Raw genomic sequence first — 22,933 nt, 5'->3', positions numbered from 1 at the left:
GGGTGCAGTTTTGGTCTACAAAAAGGACATAACAGCACTAGAGAAGGTCAAGAGGAGAGCGACTAGGCTGATATCAGGACTACAGGGGATGAGTTATGAGGAAAGATTAAAAGAGCTGATCCTTTACAGTTTAAGTGAAAGAAGATGGAGAGGAGATCTGACTGAAGTGTTTAAAATGATGAAGGGAATTAGTCCAGTGGATCGAGACAGTAAATTTAAAATGAATTCATCAAGAACACGGGGACACAGTCGGAAACTTTTGAAGGGTAAATTTCACAAAAACATTAGGAAGTTTTTCTTAACATAGCGAACCACAAACACTTGGAATAAGAGACCAAGTAGTGTACTAGACAGTAGGACTTTAGGGACTTTCAGAACTTGACTTGATGTTATTTTAGAAGACTTAAGTGGACAGGACTGGCCAGCTTTGTTGGACTGAATGGCCTGTTCTCGTCCTGATTGTTCTAATGTTCTTACATCCTCCAAACCCCACCTCATCAACCTCCCCGCACCCAGATGTGGTGTCTCATAAAGCCAGACTGAAATACTTCAAAAATTCCACTTTCATTTAAAAAAGTCTGAGCTGTAGAAAGACAACGTTCCACAGAATTCTAGAAAGAAAAGGCCACTTGGAGACGGGTCTGACATTTAACAAGTGTGTAAAGTCCAGATTTGTTTTTTTTTAATTACAAGCCACACCACAGCATATTTAAAAAAGGCTGGGACTGAACCCATCTCAGGACATCTGTTTATAATGTCCAAAGTGCTAGGCCTTTAAGAAGACGAGGGGGAACAATGTCTAGCGGAGAAGTTGTGAGTTTAAGGTGATTAATTACTGGACATTGAGACAAATAAATGAACACACACAGGCTTGGTCTGCAGTAGACATAAAATCCTGCAGTATTTCTTTATATTCCTTGCTTTGTACCTCAGTAAATACGAGTTATTCAATATTCTCACAACCCAATTGTGCTTCATTCACTCAGAATATGGAACCAATGAGGGAATCACTTCAAGACAGAGAAGTTTCTACTTGTGGCACCTCTGCATGATAACCACCTTTTTCCGCCCTCTCAAACATATGCAGTTTTAGTCAGACAGTCAGTCATTTTCCAACCCGTTATATCTTAACACAGGGTCACGGGGGTCTGCTGGAGCCAATCCCAGCCAACACAATTCAGGAAACAAACCTCAGGCAGGGAGCCCATATGCAGTTTTAAATGTTTGGAAAATGTATGGGATTAAATCACTTAGAGATTTGTACTTAGAGAACGTCTTCACATTCTACGAACAATTACACTACAAATTTAATTTTTCATCAACACAATTCTTTCACTACCTTCAAGTTAGAAACTTTACTAAACGAAATCTGCCCAATTTTCCTCACCTCCCACCTACTTCTATTCTGGAAGAAATATTGATCAGTCTTGAGGACTCAGTCTTGAGACAGCATTTCTGTAATATATAAAACTTTTTAAAGTCTCTCTCAAAGATCCCAGAGTACAGAGGGAAAAGGATAGATAGATAGATAGATAGATAGATAGATAGATAGATAGAAAAGGCACTATATAACAGATAGATAGATAGATAGATAGATAGATAGATAGATAGATAGATAGATAGAAAGATAGATAGATAGATAGATAGATAGAAAAGGCACTATATAACAGATAGATAGATAGATAGATAGATAGATAGATAGATAGATAGATAGATAGATAGATAGATAGATAGATAGAAAAGGCACTATATAACAGATAGATAGATAGATAGATAGATAGATAGATAGATAGATAGATAGATAGATAGATAGAAAAGGCACTATATAACAGATAGATAGATAGATAGATAGATAGATAGATAGATAGAAAGAAAAGGCACTACATGATAGATAGATAGATAGATAGATAGATAGATAGATAGATAGATAGATAGATAGATAGAAAAGGCACTATATAACAGATAGATAGATAGATAGATAGATAGATAGAAAAGGCACTATATAACAGATAGATAGATAGATAGATAGATAGATAGATAGATAGATAGATAGATAGATAGATAGATAGATAGATACTTTATCAATCCAAGAGGAAATTCACATAATCCAGCAGCAGTATACTTATACAAAAAACAATATTAAATTAAAGAGTAATAAAAATGCAGGTAAAATAGACAATAACTTTGAATAATGTTAACATTTACCCCTGGGTGGAATTGAAGAGTCGCATAGTGTAGGGAGGAACGATCTCACTCAGCAATTCAGAAACGGAGTGGAAGGCAGCCTTGCAAAGATTTCACTTGAGTTCCATGTGCACAAAGCAGACAATAATTCAACTTTAAATCATCTCTCTTGTTTAAAATTGTCCAAAATGTTTCCAGGGCGAGAGTCAACCTGCGAACGTTGCAATCGAGCTCCAGCCTCACTGGGCCACATGTTTTGGTTGTGCACCAAATTAACATCATTCTGGAGCAAAATCTTTACATGCCTATCAGACGGCATTTGGGTCCCAATCCCTCCTAATCCATGAGCAGCTGTGTGTGGTGGGCTCATAGAGGGGCTTAAAGTGGAGAAGGACAAACAAACTGAAATTGTCTTTACCACACTATTGGCACGTAGACTTTTCTTACTCAACTGGAAGAATCCTAACTCACCTTATCTAATTCAGCAGGTAACTGATGTTATATACTACTTCAAATTGGAAAAAATCTAATTCGCACTTAGAGGATCTGTACAAAACTTTTTGAAAACCTGTCAAGATCTAATCAATAACATTTTAGAATAAGCATTTAAATTGAGGAAGCAGATTCACTTCCCTTTTTTTTTTTATTCTATTCTATTTATTGACGTATGTACAGTATGTATGTATTTTTCCTACTATTCAATTTTTAGTCTGTTTACCTAGCTGTCTTTCGTATATTTGATTTGATTCAAACCTAGTTTTGTAAAACTTGACTTGCTTGTATGGAATGTTTTTTGAATTTAAATAAATTCAATAAAATGTTAAAAAAATGAATAAATAAAATTGTCCAAATTGTTTCCAGGGCAAGAGTCAACCTGCGAACGTTGCACTCGAGCTCCAGCCTCACTGGGCCACATGTTCTGGATGTGCACCAAATTAACATCATTCTGGACCAAAATCTTTAAATTCCTTTCAGACAGCCTTGGGGTCCTAATCCAATGACAGCTGTGTGTGGTGGGCTACCAGAGGGGCTTAAAGTGGAGAAGGACAAACAAACTGGAATGGCCTTTACTTCACTACTGGCATGTAGACTTGTCTCGCTCAACTGGAAGAATCCTAACTCATCTCCTCTAAGTCAGTGGGTAGCTGATGTTATCTACCAGTGCTTCCCAAACTCCGTCCTGGGGACCCCCGGTGGCTGCAGGCTTTTGTTCCAACCAACTTCTGTTTTTATTTGGACTTGTAGCCCAATTAAGTGAGCTGCTATTTCTGTGTTTTGGAGTCAATGGAGAAACAACAAAACTAAGTTTGGTAAATTTTTATTAAAATGTACTAAGAACTTATAAGGGGATATTTATTTATTTTGTTTGTTTGTTTTTAAATTTTTTGACAATTTTCATCCTGATTTTCATTCTGCTTTTTCAGGTGTTCTAATTGTTTAATTTTTTATGTGCTTATTAGTGGCTCTGACACTAAAGTTATTGCCGCCTTTTATCATTTAGTGTTGTTTGCCTGGCTGTCAGTTCTGTTTCTTTTAATTATCATTATTAGGATACAATGAAGGGTGCAAACTGCAAAAAAAAAAAAAAATAACAAAAGAATAGGAGAACAACAAAAGAGAGGTAAGTGTTTAAAGCAAAAGTAGAAATATTTCTAAATGTTTTATAAATGTAAAAATATTACCGCTGTGCTTTTCTAAAAGCAGAATAAGAGAAGGAAAAAAAGACCATCTAAATAAATGAGATCAATTATTATCACTGATTGTGAATTTGGCTGGGATAAAAACCTGCAGGGGTCCTCGGGACTGAGTTTGGGAACCCACTGTTATGTACTCTTTGAATTTGGAAAAAATCTAATTCTCACTGCTCAAATCTTTTTCAAAACCCGGCAGGCTCTGATCAATAACATTTTAGAATAAACACTTAAATCAAGGACTCTCTTTCCTTTTTTATTCTATTCTATGTATGCATGTATTTCTCCTACTATTAAAGTTTGACTCTGCTGGCCTAGCTCTCTTTCTCATGGGTGGAGGTTGATTTGATTCAAACCTAGTTTTGTAAAACTTCATTTGCTTGTATAGAATGTTTTTTTGATTTTAAATAAATTTAATAAATTGTTTAACAAAAAAATTGTCCAAAATGTTTCCAGAGCAAGATCCAACCTACAAACGTTGCAATCGAGCTCCAGCCTCACCGAGTCACATGTTCTGGGTGTGCACCAAATTAACATCATGCTGGACCAAAATCTTTACATGCCTTTCAGACAGCCTTGGGGTCCCAATCCCTCCTAATCTACTAAAAGCTGTGTTAGGTGGGCTCACAGAGGGGCTTAAGGTGGAGAAGGACAAACAAACTGGAATTGCCTTTACTTTACCATTAGGACGTAGACTTGTCTTGCTCAACTGGAAGAATCCTAACTCACGTATTCTAAGTCAGCGGGTAACTGATGTTATCTACTACATGGAACTGGGAAAAATCAAATTCGCACTTAGAGGATCTGTACAAAACTTTTTCAAAACCTGACAGGATTTAATTAATAAAGTTTTAGAACAAGCATTTAAAGTGAAGAAGCCGATTCTTTTCCCTTATTTATTCTATTTATTTTTCCTACCATTAAAGTTATACTCTGTTGGCCTACCTCTCTTTTGTAAGGGGGGAGATTGATTTGATTCGCACCTAATTTTGTAAAACTTGACTTGCTTGTACGGCAGTGGTTCTCAACCGGTGGGACGGGACCCCCTAGGGGGGCACGAAGATGTGAAAAAAAGAAAACAAATCAAAAATATGAAAAAAAATCTGTTGAAACCAAAACAAATTAACTTAAACTACATTCTGATAGTAGAACAATAAATATAGAGTTAGATAAATGTCGATAAAAGTTAAGTAGGTATAATAAAATATGCATCTACATTTCAAAAAAATGTTAGGGGGGCGCGATTAAAACTGTTATGAAAACTCGGGTCGCAAATACTTAAAGGTTGAGAAACGCTGTTGTATGGAATTTTAATTTAAATAAATTTTCTGAATTTTAAAATTTCTGAAATTGGAAAAAATCTAATTTGCACTTCGATTTCTACAAAATGTTTTTTAAAACCTGGCAGGATCTAATCAATAACATTTTAGAATAAGCATTTAAATTGAGGAAAGTGATTTTCTCCCCTTTTTTTATTTATTTATAAAGTTTTACTCTGTTGGCCTTGCTTTCTTTCTCGTGGGTGGGGGTTGATTTGATTTGAATTTAGTTTTGTCAAGTTTGACTGGCTTGTATGGAATGTTAATCCTTTTAATAAATTGAATAAATTATTAATAAAATACTTCTGCTAAAAAAGGGAGAGATCGAGGCTCAAACCGTTGAAAAGTGGCTGGGGAGGACAGTCAGGTCATCAACAGAGAGTGTAATGTCGGATCTCATGTTAGCAATTTTTTGAACAAAAAAAAAAAATTGGAGCAAATCCTCGCAGACTGTTGGTGTCATGTCAGGCCATATCGGAACAGAAGGGTGAGGAATAGTTTTTATAGTGTTAAATAAAACTCTAGGCCTGTGACAGTTATTTGAGATCATACCTGAAAAGTACTTCATCCTAGCAGATTTTACAGCTTTCCGATAATTAGACAAACGGTGCTTTTAAAATATCAAAGGATAACTGAAGCTTGGCTTTTTTTCCACTTGCGCTGTGCTCGCCTACATGCCCGCCTCAGGGTACAAGTGGCATCATTTAACCACGGCTCAGGCTCAGGTTTTGAGTGCTTGACTTTAACAGAGTCTAAAATGTTAGAGCAAGTATCATTAAACAGAGCGACTGTTTCCATGCTGCGTAGAACTTGCTAGTAGTGATGGAGTTTATTATGCCAGAGCAGCGGGTCTCATTACCAGTGCTGACTGTTTGGTGAGGTAAAGAAGCCTCAGTTATAACAGGCATAAGATCAGGAAAGCAAGCATCACCACTTTCAGTAGTACAGACAGATGATCCATATGAATATAAAACAACGTCCAATGTATGCCCATGCTCATGAATCAGGCCTCTTACTGACAGAATAATATTAAAAGAATCAAGGAGGTTTAAAGAGTCTTTAACCAGGACAACACATATGAATATTGAAATTAATTTGGTGTAATTCCAGCCAGTTGCTAAATAAACTTATTTTGTTTTTATTATGTTTAGGGTCCGCTCATTAGGGTGGGGTCTAAGGAGATCTGGCTCCACCATTAGGTGCATAAGATATACAGGGTGGCGCAGAGAAACAGAAAGTTTTCAATTGATGCTCAATACATGAATAAACACATTAAAAAATACATCCATCCATCCATCGTCTAACCCGCTGAATCCGAATACAGGGTCAAGGGGGTCTGCTGGAGCCAATCCCAGCCAACACAGGGCACAAGGCAGGAACCAATCCTGGGCAGGGTGCCAACCCACCGCAGGACACACACAAACACACCCACACACCAAGCACACACTAGGGCCAATTTAGAATCGCCAATCCACCTAACCTGCATGTCTTTGGATTGTGGGAGGAAACCCACGTAGACACGGGGAGAACATGCAAACTCCACGCAGGGAGGACCCGGGAAGCGAACCCGGGTCTCCTAACTGCGAGGCAGCAGCGCAACCACTGCGCCACCGTGCCGCCCATTAAAAAATACATTTAACGATAAATCGTATTGTACAGGATATGAAATTAATGATGGTAATCAATATTCATTTTATGTTTTGAAGAAGGTGTTGTCCTTTTCTCTGTACACACACTGACAGCCTGTTGTAGAAATTCTACATTGCTCGACGTAACACGTCAAGAGGAATGCCGTCGATTTCCTCTCCAATCCTACTTTTTAGTTCAGTGATGGTTGCAGGACGTGCGCGGTACACTTGGCTTTTAAGATGTCCCCACAGAAAAAAATAGCAAGCAGTGAGATCTGGTGATCCCGGAGGCCATGGAATGTCACCGTTGCGTGAAATGACGGGCTTTCAAAGCAGTCGTCTAATAGCTGCCATCGGGCAGTATGCGAAGTGGCTCCACCTGGGGACTTCTTTTTAAAGGCTGAACCCATTTCTTTGGAGTGATGCACCCATGTTTTAATCACATGAGCAAATAGGACACAATCATGACGTCCTAACTAGTAATGATGCCGAAATTCCCTTTGCGCAGCAGTTACACTATCACCATTCTAATAAAAGGCTTTCACAGTGAACCACTCCACTGCTCCATTATAACTAATGGCGAGGGGTCCTAACCGCGGTTGCATTGGTCCCAAACAACTGCCGACGCCCCACGATCCACCTTCTTCCCATTACCCTGCGCCACCCTGTATTATATCCCCTCTGGACACAGTATCCAGATTAATCAAAGAGAAAAGATGTGGCAGCAATGACCGTCACCCAAAACCTCTAAGAGAACACAGGCAGGAGAAAGGTTAAATCATATGCCATTCTCTTCAAAGAGGGAGCGCTCATATCACAGCACACTGCTACCCTTCCCTGATACTTCAGGTCTAAGTAAAAGTTACAAAGTTTGATTACTTGCATCATACAGAGTTTCCGTCATCATTGGCTGCTTCTAGTTGCTAGCCAGACATAGGACAAAACAAGCCTTACAAAAATTATGAGTGGGCACGGTCAGAAAAACACATACGGTTGTTCTACAGAGAGATCATTCATTTCCAGTAAGGCGTCTGAGCCGGTCGTGCAGCTTGGTTTCTCACTCTGAAAACTGGACACATTCAGTGGCTTCCTGCTGACAGGCCGTGACAGTCACAGAAGATGTCTATCCACTTGCATCCTGTCTGAAACATCCGCACAGAATCCAAGGCCATAGGTTATTTGAAAATATGCTTTCAATAAATCATTTCAGCTAAATGGGCTTAATTACCATATATACTCGTGTTTAAGTTAAGATAAGTCGAGGCTTGAATTTACCATATAATTTCCAGTATTTTATAATGTCGGTCATATAACATTAACTAACATTAATTTTATTTTAATTTTTTTCATTTTTATTACTAGTTAATTTAATATTGTTTCTTTGTATCAGTATACTGCTGCTGGATTATGTGAATTTCCCCTTGGGATTAATAAAGTATCTATCTATCTATCTATCTATAAGTTGAATGTGGAAAACTAACGCTATTGGTCCAAGGGATTACGATATGCTAACGGTTACCTGAGAAAGTAACAACGGGGTACACTGCCTTATTTTTCTATGTATTGTGCCCACATAACCACAAGGTAATACCCACACTATTCTGATGCAACGTTTGCACTGTTTTGTGTATCTCACACCCTCATACACCCTTTATCATAAGAGTATCCCTTATGTACGATGGAGCGTTTGATCAGAAGAAAATATGAAGCTGGTTTTAAATTAAAAGTCGTTCACGTGGCAAAAGAAATATTGGTAACTGCACTGCTGCAAAAAAATTCGATGTATCTGAGAAACTGAAGTGAGATTGGAGGAGGCAAGAAGATGTTAAAAAAAAAAAAAAAAATGAAGTCTCACATTTTTGAATGGGTGTATAAGTCAGGGTCTGATTTTATGATCGATTTTTCTTATACACGAGTATATACGGTACTTCTTTTTATAAAATTCAGACTTCATAACTATTAAAGATATCTTTGGAAGATCAGCCCAGACACTGAAATACACAAGTCCAAAAATACACGCTTTGGTTTAGCCTTTCCCAGCACACAAACCAGCAAAGCAACAATAAGCTCAATGTCCTTCTCATTTCCTTTCTTTGTGTCTCTGTTCCGCTGCCTCCACTCCTCTCTCACAAGCTCTATCCTCTGCCTCCCGACTCAGGCTCCCCGAATGGAGTGAGGTGGCCTCTTTTGTACCGCTCCCAGAGGTTCTCCAGGTGCTCCCCGCTCATCTTCTGGCAGCACTTCCTAGTGTGGCGGAAGTGCTGCATGGGAACCCAGATCCTCTTCTGGCAGCTCTTGTGGCACTGAAGCTGTCCGGGCACCCCCCTGTCAGTGGCCACAGGGGTGGATGCCCTCTCGTGTTCCGGGGGAGGTACCGCTGTTGACATTTCCTCTCCCCTGGTCCTCTCATCAGATGGGCATCCCGACCGGACAAGGCCTCTGACTGTCTGCCACAATATCATAACTGGAAAAAAAAAATATTGTTATAATGAGCATTCATCAAGCTTCCATGAGTTGTCAGAACTTATCACGTCTATTCAGCTTACTGAATTTGCTTCCACTTCAAGACAATGAAAACGCTGAAAGATTCAGCAAATTTGGGCAAACGTGGAGAAATGCATTGAAGTCAACGGGGAAGGAGAAACTGAACTCGTTTTGAGTGGTGTAATGGTCTATGAAGTGTCTGCCATCTGATTATTACGGCCAAAAATTTGACTTGCACCACTGTGGCCCTCCAGGAGTGTGGTTGAGTACCCCCGCCATAAAGTTACTATAAAATTGCAGAACAAATAGAAATGTTTTTGCAGTATGATGCTATCTTATCCACTAGTTGTCAGCACAACGCAGTTCCGAGAGTTTGAGCAGATGATTACACGTCCCCCCTCGAGTCTGGCTTGGGTTTAACCGTATTTACACAGATTTCCGAGTGCAAGTCACACTCCGGGGTAATGCCAATAGGGATTAAAAAACTTAACAATGTAACAAATCCAAATTTGAATTGCGTGTTCTCATGGAGAACAGAGATAAGCCCTGATACAATGAGTTTTATTATTTACTCCGATAAACAGCAAAAATATTAAAATGTAAAAAAGATCTCAAATTACACGTGTTGCACAATCCGCATGCCAGGTCTGCTCACAACGGCCAAAGCACACGTAAAATAGAGCAGAGCACCTTCGATTTGATTTGAACTTAGTTTTGTAAAATTTGACTTGCTTGTATGGAATGTTATTTGTTTTTAATAAATTAAATAAAATTATAAAAAATAAATAAATATAGCATAACACCGGAGTGAAGCTCATTCAAAGGATATGGAGTTTTTACACTCGTCTCTGAAGGTGTGCAGTCTTTTTGCACTCGTATTTAATGGTGACGTTTGTAGTTATTTAAATATTTACTGTAAATCATTTTTTTTCCTTTAGGTTATCTGCTTAAGGGTTTTTGTTCCTGCTTTGGAGTGGCTGTTTTGTTTTTGGTTATTTTCTAGTTGCCCTTTTATTCTGATTTATTGTTGTTTATTTGAAACTTGGCTGTGAGAATTCCTCCCTTTTTGTAACTTTGTTAATTATCGTGCTAAGCCTTTTGGTATTCCTTTGTTTAAGAGGATTACTTTTTCCTTCCGTCAAATGCTTGATTAATCCTTTTTTTCCATTAATTGATTTATTAAGTCTTTCTGTGTTATTTCCAATAAATTATTTCAAGTATTAACTCTTCCAGGGCTAACAGTCTTTCCCTTCTGCTTTAAGAACAAATTACAAGAGATGGCGTAGGTCAGAATATTCACTCATAGGAATGCTTAATGAAAGCTTTGTGCTTCGTAAAGAAATAATAATTTTAGTTTTTCCCAATAATTATTGTTCTGTACTTTAGTGTTTAGACCTCAGCACACATTCCGGAATATTTGGAAAGCCCATCGAGACAAACCTCAGTCGTCTCTGCCACCAGTTTAAAGATAAAGCTTTGTCTGTCAGTTTAAGCAACACGAGGATAAGAGGAGACCTGATTGAAGTGTTTAAAATTATGAAGGGAATTAGTGCAGTGGATCAAGACTGTGACTTTAAAAGGAGTTCATCAAGAACACGGGGACACTGTTGGAATATTTTGAAGGGGAAATTTCACACAAACATTAGGAAGTTTTTCTTTACACAAAGAACGATAGACACTTGGAATAAGAGACCAAGGAGTGTGGTAGACAGTAAGACTTTCAAAAACTTGACTTGATGTTATTTTGGAAGACATAAGTGGATAGGACTGGCAAGTTTTCTTCTCATCTACAGTTGTGCTTGAAAGTTTGTGAACCTTTTAGAATATTCTATATTTCTGCATAAATATGACCTAAAACATCATCAGATTTTCACTCAAGTCCTAAAAGTAGATAAAGAGAAACCAGTTAAACAAATGAGACAAAAATATTATACTTGGTCATTTGTGTATTAAGGAAAAAGATCGAATATCACATATCTGTGAGTGGCAAAAGTATGTGAACCTCATGGATGATCAGTTAGTTTGAAGGTGAAATTTGAGTGTTTTCAATCAGTGGGATGGCAATCAGGTGTGAGTGGGCACCCTGTGTTATTTAAAGAACAGGATCTATCAAAGTCTGCTCTTCACCACACATGTTTGTGGAAGTGTATCATGGTCCGAACAAAGGAGATTTCTGAGGACCTCACAAAAAGAGTTGTTGATGCTCATCAGGCTGGAAAAGGTTACAAAACCATCTCTAAAGAGTTTGGACTCCACCAATCCACAGTCAGACAGATTGTGTACAAATGGAGGAAATTCAAGACCATTGTTACCCTCCCCAGGAGTGGTCAACCAACAAAGATCACTCCAAGAGCAAGGCGTGTAATAGTCGGCGAGGTCACAAAGGACCCCAGGGTAACTTCTACACATCTGAAGGCCTCTCTCACATTGGCTAATGTTCATGTTCATCAGTCCACCATCAGGAGAACACTGAACAACAATGGTGTGCTTGGCAGGGTGGCAAGGAGAAAGCCACTGCTCTCCAAAACAACATTGCTGCTCGTCTGCAGTTTGCTAAAGATCACGTGGACAAACCAGAAGGCTATTGGAAGAATGTTTTGTGGACGGATGAGACCAAAATAGAACTTTTTGGTTTAAATTAAAAGCGTTATGTTTGGAGAAAGGAAAACACTGCATTCCAGCATAAGAACCTTAACCCATCTGTGAAACATGGTGGTGGTAGTATCATGGTGTGGGCCTGTTTTGCTGCATCTGGGCCAGGAAGGCTTGCCTTCATTGATGGAACAATGAATTCTGAATTATATCAGAGAATTCTAAAGTAAAATGTCAGGCCATCTGTCCATGAACTGAATCTCAAGAGAAGGTGGGTCATGCAGCAAGACAACGACCCTAAGCACACAAGTCGTTCTACCAAAGAATGGTTAAAGAAGAATAAAGTGAATGTTTTGGAATGGCCAAGTCAAAGTCCTGACCTTAATCCAATCAAAATGTTGTGGAAGAACCTGAAGCAAACAGTTCATGTGAGGAAACCCACCAACATCCCAGAGTTGAAGCTGTTCTGTACGGAGGAATGGGTGAAAATTCCTCCACACCGGTGTGCAGGAATGAGCAAAAGTTATTGGAAATATTTAGTTGCAGTTATTGGGGGTCACTTCAGATACTGAAAGCAAAGGTTCACATACTTTTGCCACTCACAGATATGTAATATTTGATCATTTTCCTTAATGAATAAATGACCAAGTATAATATTTTTGTCTCATTTGTTTAACTGGTTTCTCTTTATCTACTTTTAGGACTTGAGTGAAAATCTGATGATGTTTTAGGTCATATTTATGCAGAAATATAGAAAATTCTAAAGGGTTCACAAACTTTCAAGCCTAACTGTACATTCTTCTAATATCCCATTATTCTAATGTTTTAATTTGAGATACAACTATTTGTGCATATTTTGTTTTTCCTATTACGTCACATGTAAGTAAAATCACTTCCTTATAATCACACTATGTCAGTGGCAAGATTTGAACCCAGAAACTGAGATTTTGTTGTGTGTCTAGAAGACAACCTCGAGTTATTTAAAAACTCTCCTCGGTCATCACTACAAAGTACATGGGGTGAGTAAAGTATGATAATACCGTAACTTAGCATAACTCTGAAGCTGATTGAGGCTTTCGTTGATCCTTGCGGATCCTTCCTTTTGATGCCGCTTCTTGTTTTTTTTGTTAAGTTTTTGACAAGTTTTTGCCTACTGATTGTGCCGGTACGTCGCTCATTTGAATTCTGACCTTTTTGCCTGTGCTTTCATTTATATCCGTGTCTGTTCCTTTGTAGTTCCTTTCTTACCGCTCAGCTGCTGACCTTTATTTTTCCCATTTAGGCCATGTCTCCTCATCTTTCAGCTGTCAGTCTCACTAATGTGAATCCAGACTTTAGCGCTGTCACCAGCTTCCATCGCACTTACAGTCCAGGCCTCCGAGGCCTGGAGGATTATCAACAGGTTCCAATCCAAGCAGCTAAATTCAATTAAGTAGGAGTGAAAGTCCGTCAAACATCAGGCCGAGCAAATTGCAGTGGAACAGGTTAGGTCAGGTTGGGGAGCATGCAGTGGTACAGCACATTGGCGCACCCACCACACGATGAAATAGCTTGGGATCCTGGTTTGCAAGCCCCTGAACAGACACGCAGTTTAGGTGTTACGTGAGCTTCCCCTTCGTCTCGTCCAGCCACTCAGGTCCTCAACAATAACGACAACATCAACAACATTTATTTCTACAGCACATTTTCATACAGATGATGGAGCTCAAAGTGCTTTACATAATGAAGAAAGAGAAAAAAGACAAATTCAAATTAGAGAACACTAACATAGAATAAAAGTAAGGCCCGATGGCCACGGAGGACAGGAAAAACAAAAAGAAAATCTCCAGACGGTTGGAGAAAAAAAAAAATAAAATCTGCAGGGGTTCAAAGGCCACCCAGCCCCTTCTAGGCATTCTACCTCACACCAATGACCTCAATCCATCCTCATTGTTTTCAGGCTTCACATGGAAGAACTTGATAATGATGATCATGTGGACTTCTGGCCTTTAATCCATCAATGTAGGGACATCACGGTGCTTTGATTAGGTGGTGGTGGCGGCGCAGATCACAACACCACGGAAAACCAGAAAAAGAACAGACAAACAATGCTGGATTAGAAGTTAATTAGCAGCAAAAACAGGTCACTAATTAAGAAAAGGGTTAGAATGAAAACCTGCAGCCACTGGGGCCCTCCAGGACCGGAGTTTGAGATCCCTGATTTACGCCATATTAGGCATTGTAAGTAATCTAACGATTGTTTAAAGTTTACGGGTTGATGTACATAGATTATATACAGTGTGATGGACGGCTGGCAGCTCAACCCGGCTGACACACCCAGGACACTAGATGGCAACTTCCCTACAGCTTAGCAGTGCCCCGGATTCCCGCAGGGCACTATGGAAGATGGAGTTCGGCTTCACAGCCCTGCTGGTTATCATGGGTGCTGCCAGGTGACGCTGCAGGGAGACACTGGGATTTCTGTTTCCCATATAGCCTGGAAGTACTCCCAAGTCATGGGAACGGAAGGAGAGAAGTACTTCCGGGCTGAAGAAATTACAAGTCGCCATCTGAGGGGTCAAGGACTATATAATACAGGTATGTCAAACACGCAGCCTGCAGGCCGTATGACAGATCCTGGTAGCTCAAAACTTGTACAAAATGATTACTAATGTTTGTGATTGAATCATTCTTCATCTTCAGCGTTACTTATTGACTTTTCTTACTTCTGTCTTCTGACAAAAGCACGTTTTCCAATGACATTACGGTACCGGAAACGTCATCTGCTAGTATAGTTGCAGCTGCATCGTCAGCTCCTTGATACCCCAGGCATGACACTGAAACACGTCACGAGCCTTGACCAAAGTTAATAAGGCACGACGTCACAACTGAAGCGCTAGGCTGCAGCAGCCTGGCAGGCTACACTACTGGCTGGGCTGCTGAGACTGGCCACTGGGTAGAACTGACCATCACAAGTAGTAATAGAGCGCATATTTTCACGTTTTTTTGCTCTAGTTTTATGTCATTTTGTGCTGGTATTGTAACAAACAGTTAGTGCAGACTACGGCTGAAGATCTGAAGTAGATGCGAGAAGTTGGCGAGGTGTTTATGAACAAATTTTTGTGATTATGAGTTTGTGAAATTAGTGTAGGTCAGGGGGCTTTTTGCATATCGGCTTATTTTACAATATAAACTTTGAAGTAAACTTAGTAAAGAAAAATTTGATTTTTGGAGGATTTGTTTTCCAACTTGAATTACTGAGCATTGAATTCAGTGAGCGTTTTCATGATTTCAGTTCACACGAACAGGACTTTGCACTGTTCTCTTATAATGTTGAGAATGCCTGAGAATATCCAAATGGAATTGATTGAACTGCAGTCAGATTCTATTCTGAAGGCAAAATACAACGAAGTTGGTGTGCCAGGCTTGTATGCTTACCTGCCACCCTCGTATGTGCAGATCCGTAAGTTGGCATCGAGAGTACTGTCTATGTTCGGAAGCACTTATCTTTGTGAGAAATTGTTTTCGTTAATGAAAGCTACCAAAGCTCCACATCGCTCAAGACTTACTGTCGAGCACCTTTCATCTCTCATAAAAGTTGCAGCTGCACAAGATTTCAAGCCTGATATTGACGAACTGATTACTAACAAGAGATACCAAGTGTCGGGACAAAAGAAATAGATCTGAGACTGTAAGACTCCAATATAAGGACCTAGCTAAGAGGCTAAGACTTGTGGGAGATGGCCCGGACACAGACAGGCGGACATCGTTAATTCACCCACGACACGTTTATTAAACAGCTAATATATACAACAGTGCACACAACCCCCAAACAACTCCCCAAAAGTCCAGGCCCTCAATCAATGCCTCTTCTTCCTTCAGGCCGCCTCCACTCCTCTCCACCAAGACCTCGTCTCTCGTCCTCCCGACTCCAGCCAACAAATGGAGGGAGGCGGCCCCTTTTATCCCCACCCGGACATGCTCCAGGTGCCTCCCCAGTGTGACGGAAGTACCGGCTGCGCACCCGGAAGCACTCCAGGTGTCCCTGGTCTTCTTCGCCCCAGCACTTCCGAGTATGGCGGAAGTGCTGAGGGCCAGGGCTCCTCAGGCATTGGGGCGCCCTCTGGCGGTGACCCTATAGGGTTGAGCTTCTAAGCTTTGTTCCCGTGGTCCCCAAAGCCACCAGGGCGGTTGCCTCTTCGAGGTCTGGAGGAGGCGTAAGTCCTCCTCTGGTCCTCCTGGGCGTCCCGGCTGGGTACCACCCCCAGCCACACGCCACAGACTCTAATTGTATGCTGTTGTATGGAGAATGTATGGAAATAAATTGCTTTTCTTTAAACTTTAAGTGTTACATTTTTTAAAGTTTTCAGTATTGGAAAGAAAGCTAGCAGTAACTTAGTATAATAGTATTTGTTACAGTGCGGCCCGCTGACCCACATATGGCAGTCGAAGCGGCCCACCAATGGTAGTGACTTTGACATGCCTGATATAAAGGACTAGTGTAGACCCAATAAGGGAGCCGGAGTTGGGAGGGAGTGTAACAGAGCTTGCTGGGAGGAGAGGAAGAAAATTATTGTATTGATTTGTGGTGTGGCTGGTAGATGTGGTGCTTTGAAGGCACTGTTACTAATGAAAAGATGAAAAATCTGCTTAGTGCTTTTACACTTGTGACCAGAGCATCTGTCTGTTGGGTTTTACAGGGCAACAGCGCCCCCTAACGTCCACAACAGATAGAACTTTAGAAATGTATTTGTCCCCAGAGGGAAATTTATATGCAGATGCTATGCCATTTTATAAAAGAGACTTGAACATACATGTATTTTGGTATCCGCCCGGGGTCCTGGAAACAATCCCTCATAGATACGGAGGGCCGACTGCATTGTAGCCAAAAAAAGCTGTGAGGCTGACCGCTAACCATTGTGCCTCCCTGACATAAAATGAATAGAATTAAATATCAGAACAGTAAAAATTCTTTTTCAGGAAGTACTGTATAAATTCACTTAAGTTTGCTAGCCCGATTTGATAGAAGGAACTCACCTTTCTTGATTCAAAAAGTGCCGTTTTTTTCTTTTTTCTCCTGAAAATTTTGCTTATCCGCTGCCACTGCCACCAAACAAGTGCAACAGTAAAGCATGTAGATTCTCCACTCCTTTCTGTTGGCATCTCCTGCACAGCACTCGGGGTAACACTATTAAAGGAGTTGGCTCACATATCACACACATGTCACATACAAGTCCACACAAAAAGACCTTACCTTTAAGACACTGTCCCACCTGTGAGCTTAGGGGTCACCATCAAAGCTCTGTAGAGGTAAGTGGTCATTACTAACCATTTCTGCCCTTTTGCTTGCAGCCCAAAGGTTTTGTGACCACACCCCAAGTTCCCAAAGCCCCGCCTCTTCTCTCGCCCACTTAAAGACCGGCTCCAGAGATGAAGAGGGCATTCAGTAGGAGGGACCCGTTGGAATGGAGAAGAGCTGCTCCAAGACAGAGAGAATGAGAAACATTTTTTTTTTATTTTGTCATTTCTATCTTTTATATAAAGTATAGGAAAAGTATTGTAATCATCCAAAGATTTGATGGCGAGATTTTGATGAATCTCAACATTTTAGACCTCCTTGATTTTCTCTTATAAAAAGTATAGGGAAAGTTTTGGAATCCTTCAAAAATTCCATTGCACGATTTCGATGAATCTTGACGTTTTAAAACCTCCCTGAGTCCGAAAATACCATTTGTGGAATTATGTCTGTGTGTCTATCTGTGTGTGTGTGTGTAAATATGATAACTTGAGTACGTTTTCACTTAGGTCAACCAAATTTTGCATGCAAGTATTAGGGACAAAAACGTAGATTTCTATCAACTATTGGGCTAATTTTGTAAACCCGAAGTGGTACTTTACCTTTTATTCATGCAGCTAGAGAGTCCAATTTATTCAACTTTACTTTTGTAATCGTTGTTCCATATGTTATTCATTTGATTTGATTTGTTGTTGATGGTTCTTTAATGTACATAATTTAAAATTATAATCATTGCCTTGTGGTTTACTCCTCAAATATCCATCCCCATATCTGAGTATACGAGAAAGTCGAGGGGAGACCACTTCCAATTTTTTACTTTGACACTAGCATAACAAAACGGCTGTTATTACAACAGCGATATTTTTCGAAAGCATTATTCATTCATAAGATATGCCTTACATCTCCCTTTCTTTGTTTCATTAGACATTGTAGCCCTTATATTCATTCCCCTTTGTTTGAACTTCTTGTTGAGTTTCTTTGTCGGACATTTTAGCCCTGTTATGGACGCCAGATGACGTTATGCCTAGATGCACGTATGTACACCAGACGGTATACTATTTTATGCTGGCCACTTTTCTATGTTCATTGGATATTCTGCCCTCTTATGGACACTAAACAACATTATACCCGGGCACAGACACTGGAGCTTTTATTGTTTTATATAAAGATTAGCTGTCCCCTGCGGTTCCACAAACTGTAAAAATAAACATTTTAATTTTTAATTTGTATTGAGAAGAATTTATATTGATAAGTTTCATATCCGAGGAACTCTTGATATACAATATTTCTGGTTTTGCTATAAGGGGCAAGGACATATAGGTTTCTAGGGGAACTAACCTGGAAGAAAGCGACGTAAAGCTGATCATGCGAGAAGCACGGTGAGCTAAGACCAAGCCCTGACAATTCGAGTATCTGCCCCTGGGCCTTGTTAATTGACATTGCAATGCAAAGTTTCACCGGGAACTGTAATCTCCTGAATTGAAAGTGCATGTCTGACATGATTAGAGGAATGTGAAGGATAAAAACCCTCATCCTGAGATGATTATCACCTCTATGATGCTGTTCTCAAGCTGACAGACCTGAAGATGGGTACTATTTCAAAGTTTGGGTGGGCTCTGGTTTCTCAAAAGGATCATTGGTGCTCCTCATTTCAATCCAAAGTTGTGACGCGGCATGCCAGGAGGATTAATGAAATTTATAAATTCTGTAGGATAATGATCTGAATCTTTGTGTTCTAAAATGGTACTTATTGAAGTGTATGTCTGAGACAGCGTGTCAAATAATTTGAGCACAAATTGATTCATTTTATGCCTCTCCCTCCCCTCAGCCCGTGGCCTCTCTCTTCGCTTTGCGCTTATAAATCGCTGCTGCAAGTGAACTATGATACTTAGCGAGATGAGAGAAGTTGCAAAATCCACCAGAATGTTCAAGCAAATTATAGAAAAAAAACCCAATCTAAACCCGTTAAGTAGTTCTCTCGTTTGCTAGCTAAGTGGAGCCAAGGAACGCCCCGAGGCTGGTGCGTGAGTGAGGAGGTCCCCGCACCATGTCTCGCAGATTTGCACAAATAAATCGGTACCACAAACTAACTAGGATACATAGCACAATGAGAGAAGTCCCAAAGTCAACCGGAATGTTCAAGCTATTATAGAAAAAAACTTGAACTAAATCTGTTAGTTCTCTTGTCTCCTCTCCACCAAGACCTCGTCTCTCATCCTCCCGACTCCAGCCAACAAATGGAGGGAGGCGGCCCCTTTTATCCCCACCCGGACTTGCTCCAGGTGCCTCCCCAGTGTGACGGAAGTACCGGCTGCGCACCCGGAAGCACTCCAGGTGTCCCTGGTCTTCTTCGCCCCAGCACTTCCGAGTATGGCGGAAGTGCTGAGGGCCAGGGCTCCTCAAGCATTGGGGCGCCCTCTGGCGGTGACCACGGGCCCCTATAGGGTTGAGCTTCTAAGCTCTGTTCCCGTGGTCCCCAAAGCCACCAGGGCGGTTGCCTCTTCGAGGTCTGGAGGAGGCGTAAGTCCTCCTCTGGTCCTCCTGGGTGTCCCGGCTGGGTATCACCCCCAGCCACACGCCACAGACTCTAATTGTATGCTGTTGTATGGAGAATGTATGGGAATAAATCGCTCTTCTTTAAACTTTAAATGTTACTTTTTTTAAAGTTTTCAGTATTGGAAAGAAAGCTAGCAGTAACTTAGTATAATAGGATTTGTTACAGTGTGGCAAATTATCTATTACAAATTATAGAAAAAAAAACGATCTAAACCCGTTAAGTAGTTCTCTCGTTTGCTAGCTAAGTGGAGCCAAGGAACGCCCCGAGGCTGGTGTGTGAGTGAGGAGGTCCCCGCCCCATGTCTCTCAGATTCGCACATATAAATCGGTACCACAAACTAACTAGGATACATAGCACAATGAGAGAAGTCCCAAAGTCAACTGGAATGTTCAAGCAAATTATAGAAAAAAACTTGATCTAAATCTGGTAGTTCTCTCGTTCCCCCCGCTATGTGGAGCCAAGGAACGCCCCGAGGCTGGTGTGTGAGTGAGGAGGGCCCCATACACAAAAGCACGCTGTGTGTCTCTCGGATTTGCACAAATAAATCAGTACCACAGGCAAACTGTGATTCTTGGCACAATGAGAGAAGTCGCAAAGTCAACTGGAATGTTCAAGCAAATGCTAGAAAAAAACCCGATCTAAATCCGTTAATTAGTTCTCTCATTCGCTAGCTAAGCGGACGCAAGGTAAACTCCGGAGATTTCACAGATTTTCACAGATTTTCACAGATTTCACAGCCTCTGTCTAAGTTTAGCACGAATATCGTATCGCTCCTGCAAAGGAACTATGATACTTAGCGTAATGAGAGAAGTCACAATATCGACCGGAATGTTCAAGTAAATTATAGAAAATAAACCTGATCTAAATCCGTTAAGTTGTTCTCTTGTGAAAAGCAGACAGACAGACAGACAAACATTGGCTTTTTTATATATAGAGAGATATTAAAAGAGGATTGCAGGACTGGTACCCCAATCCTTACTCGTGAAAATATGAGTACAATGACACATTTCCGGCATCCTTCTGCATGTGAATTTTGTTTATAAATGCTTATAAATAATTTTTCGCCCAATGTTAGGATTAAAATTATATACTTGGTTTGAGGACATTGTCACATCCAAACTTGGCTGCTCTGTGATGCCACACAGGCCTTGCAAAACATCATGGGGCTCTGGGAAAAAAAAAATGGTCTAAGCCATCCGCTAGGCCTGGGCATTCTATTGAATTTTCAAATCAATTCAATATTTATTAAATGTCAATATGCAAAATCAGTATCTTCTCGACTTCTTCTGAACATTAAATAAACTCTGCAAATTTTCCAGCGCTATTTCTAAGCATGACCTCATCAATTCAGTGGTCAGATAGCTACACTAACAAGAAATTCACATCACACCAGAAATGAGACGGCCGTGCAACATAAGCCCTCATCCTACCATTTCACGCGGCTTCTTCTCTTCAAACTGAAATGCTAGAAGCAAGAACAAAAAAAGCAGCCTTCATAGTTTGCATTTGTGTGAATTATTCTGTGTTTGTGTATGGGGTAAACTGCATTAACAGCCATTTTATTTTCCTTTGTTTAGCAGGCGAGTTGAGCTTCCTAATGACAATAATGCACATTCAATGTTCAGCGCATTTATTTGAAATTAACATTTATAAATGTGTCGTCCTGGTGATCTTTGAATCTGTTTAAGATAATTGAAAGGCAGATATACGAGCATATTACTTTGTGAGCAGAGGTTAGTAATAGGAAAATAAAATATAAATTAATTTAATAAAACCCATTGTGATTTTATAATGCCAGATTTCAAAAGGGAGATGTTACTGTTAATTCAGATTGAAAGTGAACATAAAGCTTTGCTGGGCAGCTAAAACGGCTCCATGTCCATTACTAAGCCCTCTGCTGCAAAGGTAATGGTTGTGCAGGCAAACATTATAAAATAAAGAGACACATGCATCCTACAGACTATTACAGACAAGAAAAATCAAATATAAAGTATGCCAATACATAACAAATGATATAAATCATTAAACAATATATAGATAATATACACACATACATATATTATGATCGAAGATTAGCACTGTAATAAATCAAGCACTGGGTCTTCATTTTTATTAAACAAAGACAAAGCAAATGCCATGTTTACTGACTGGCAGACACAGACTAAAGGCAGGCAATTCAAACTTAAAAATAAGCAATGGAGATCTAACACAAAAATAGTATAATTGTGAGACCCCTACTCTCTCTTCTGTTTCTTTTTCCGGTTTCTTTGTGGTGGCGGCCTGCGCCACCACCACCTACTCAAAGCATCATGATGCTCCAACAATGATGGACTGAAAGCCAGAAGTCTACGTGACCATCATCATCAGGTCCTTCCATGAAAATATGATGATTTATGTTAGGTAGAATGCCCAGAGGGGACTGGGCGGTCTCTTGGTCTGGAACCCCTACAGATTTTATTTTTTCTCCAGCTTTTGGAGTTTTTTTTTGTTTTTTCTGTCCACCCTGGCCATCGGACCTTACTCTTATTCTATGTTAATTAATGTTGACTTATGTTTATCTTTTATTGTGTCTTCTATTACTCAATTCATTTTGTAAAGCACTTTGAGCTACATTTTTTTTTGTATGAATATGTGCTATATAAATAAATGTTGATTGATTGATTGATTGACAATATGGCAAGTTTTCTGAACAGAAGACCTGTATATCCATGTCAACATGATGTTGATCTTCAGTCTTTGAATAGATAGATAGATAGATAGATAGATAGATAGATAGATAGATGTGAAGGGCACTATATAACAGATAGTGTAACAAGTAAGAGTCCAAGACATTAAAAAGGTTTGGGGCAGCCACGCGTATATTGTTTTTCCCGGCTGCAAAAGGTTGAAATAAGTAGCACAATGTACATAGAACAAAGTCCAAAACAGAACTGACTACAATAGACAAAAATAAAGGCTTTAAAGGCCCATAGAGGAAATGACGTCATTAAAAGGGCCGGAACCAGAAGCGATGTTGTCTGGACCGAAAGTGACATCAGGAAAGGGGCCGTCTTCGGAAGTGATGTCTTCTGAGGCGCCGGAACCTTGCAGGATTTCCCGGGAAAGGTCTGCAGGGAACTGAGAAAGACAGTCGGCGCACTCCGCCACCCCCTGGTTGAATGTTTTATTACAATTACTCAGACCCTTTAGCTGCTTCCTACTCG

This window comes from Polypterus senegalus, chromosome 13, assembly GCF_016835505.1.
Source record: "Polypterus senegalus isolate Bchr_013 chromosome 13, ASM1683550v1, whole genome shotgun sequence".
NCBI lineage: Eukaryota > Metazoa > Chordata > Cladistia > Polypteriformes > Polypteridae > Polypterus > Polypterus senegalus.
The sequence above is the reverse complement of the archived record's forward strand: the minus strand, read 5'-3'. Positions refer to the sequence as shown.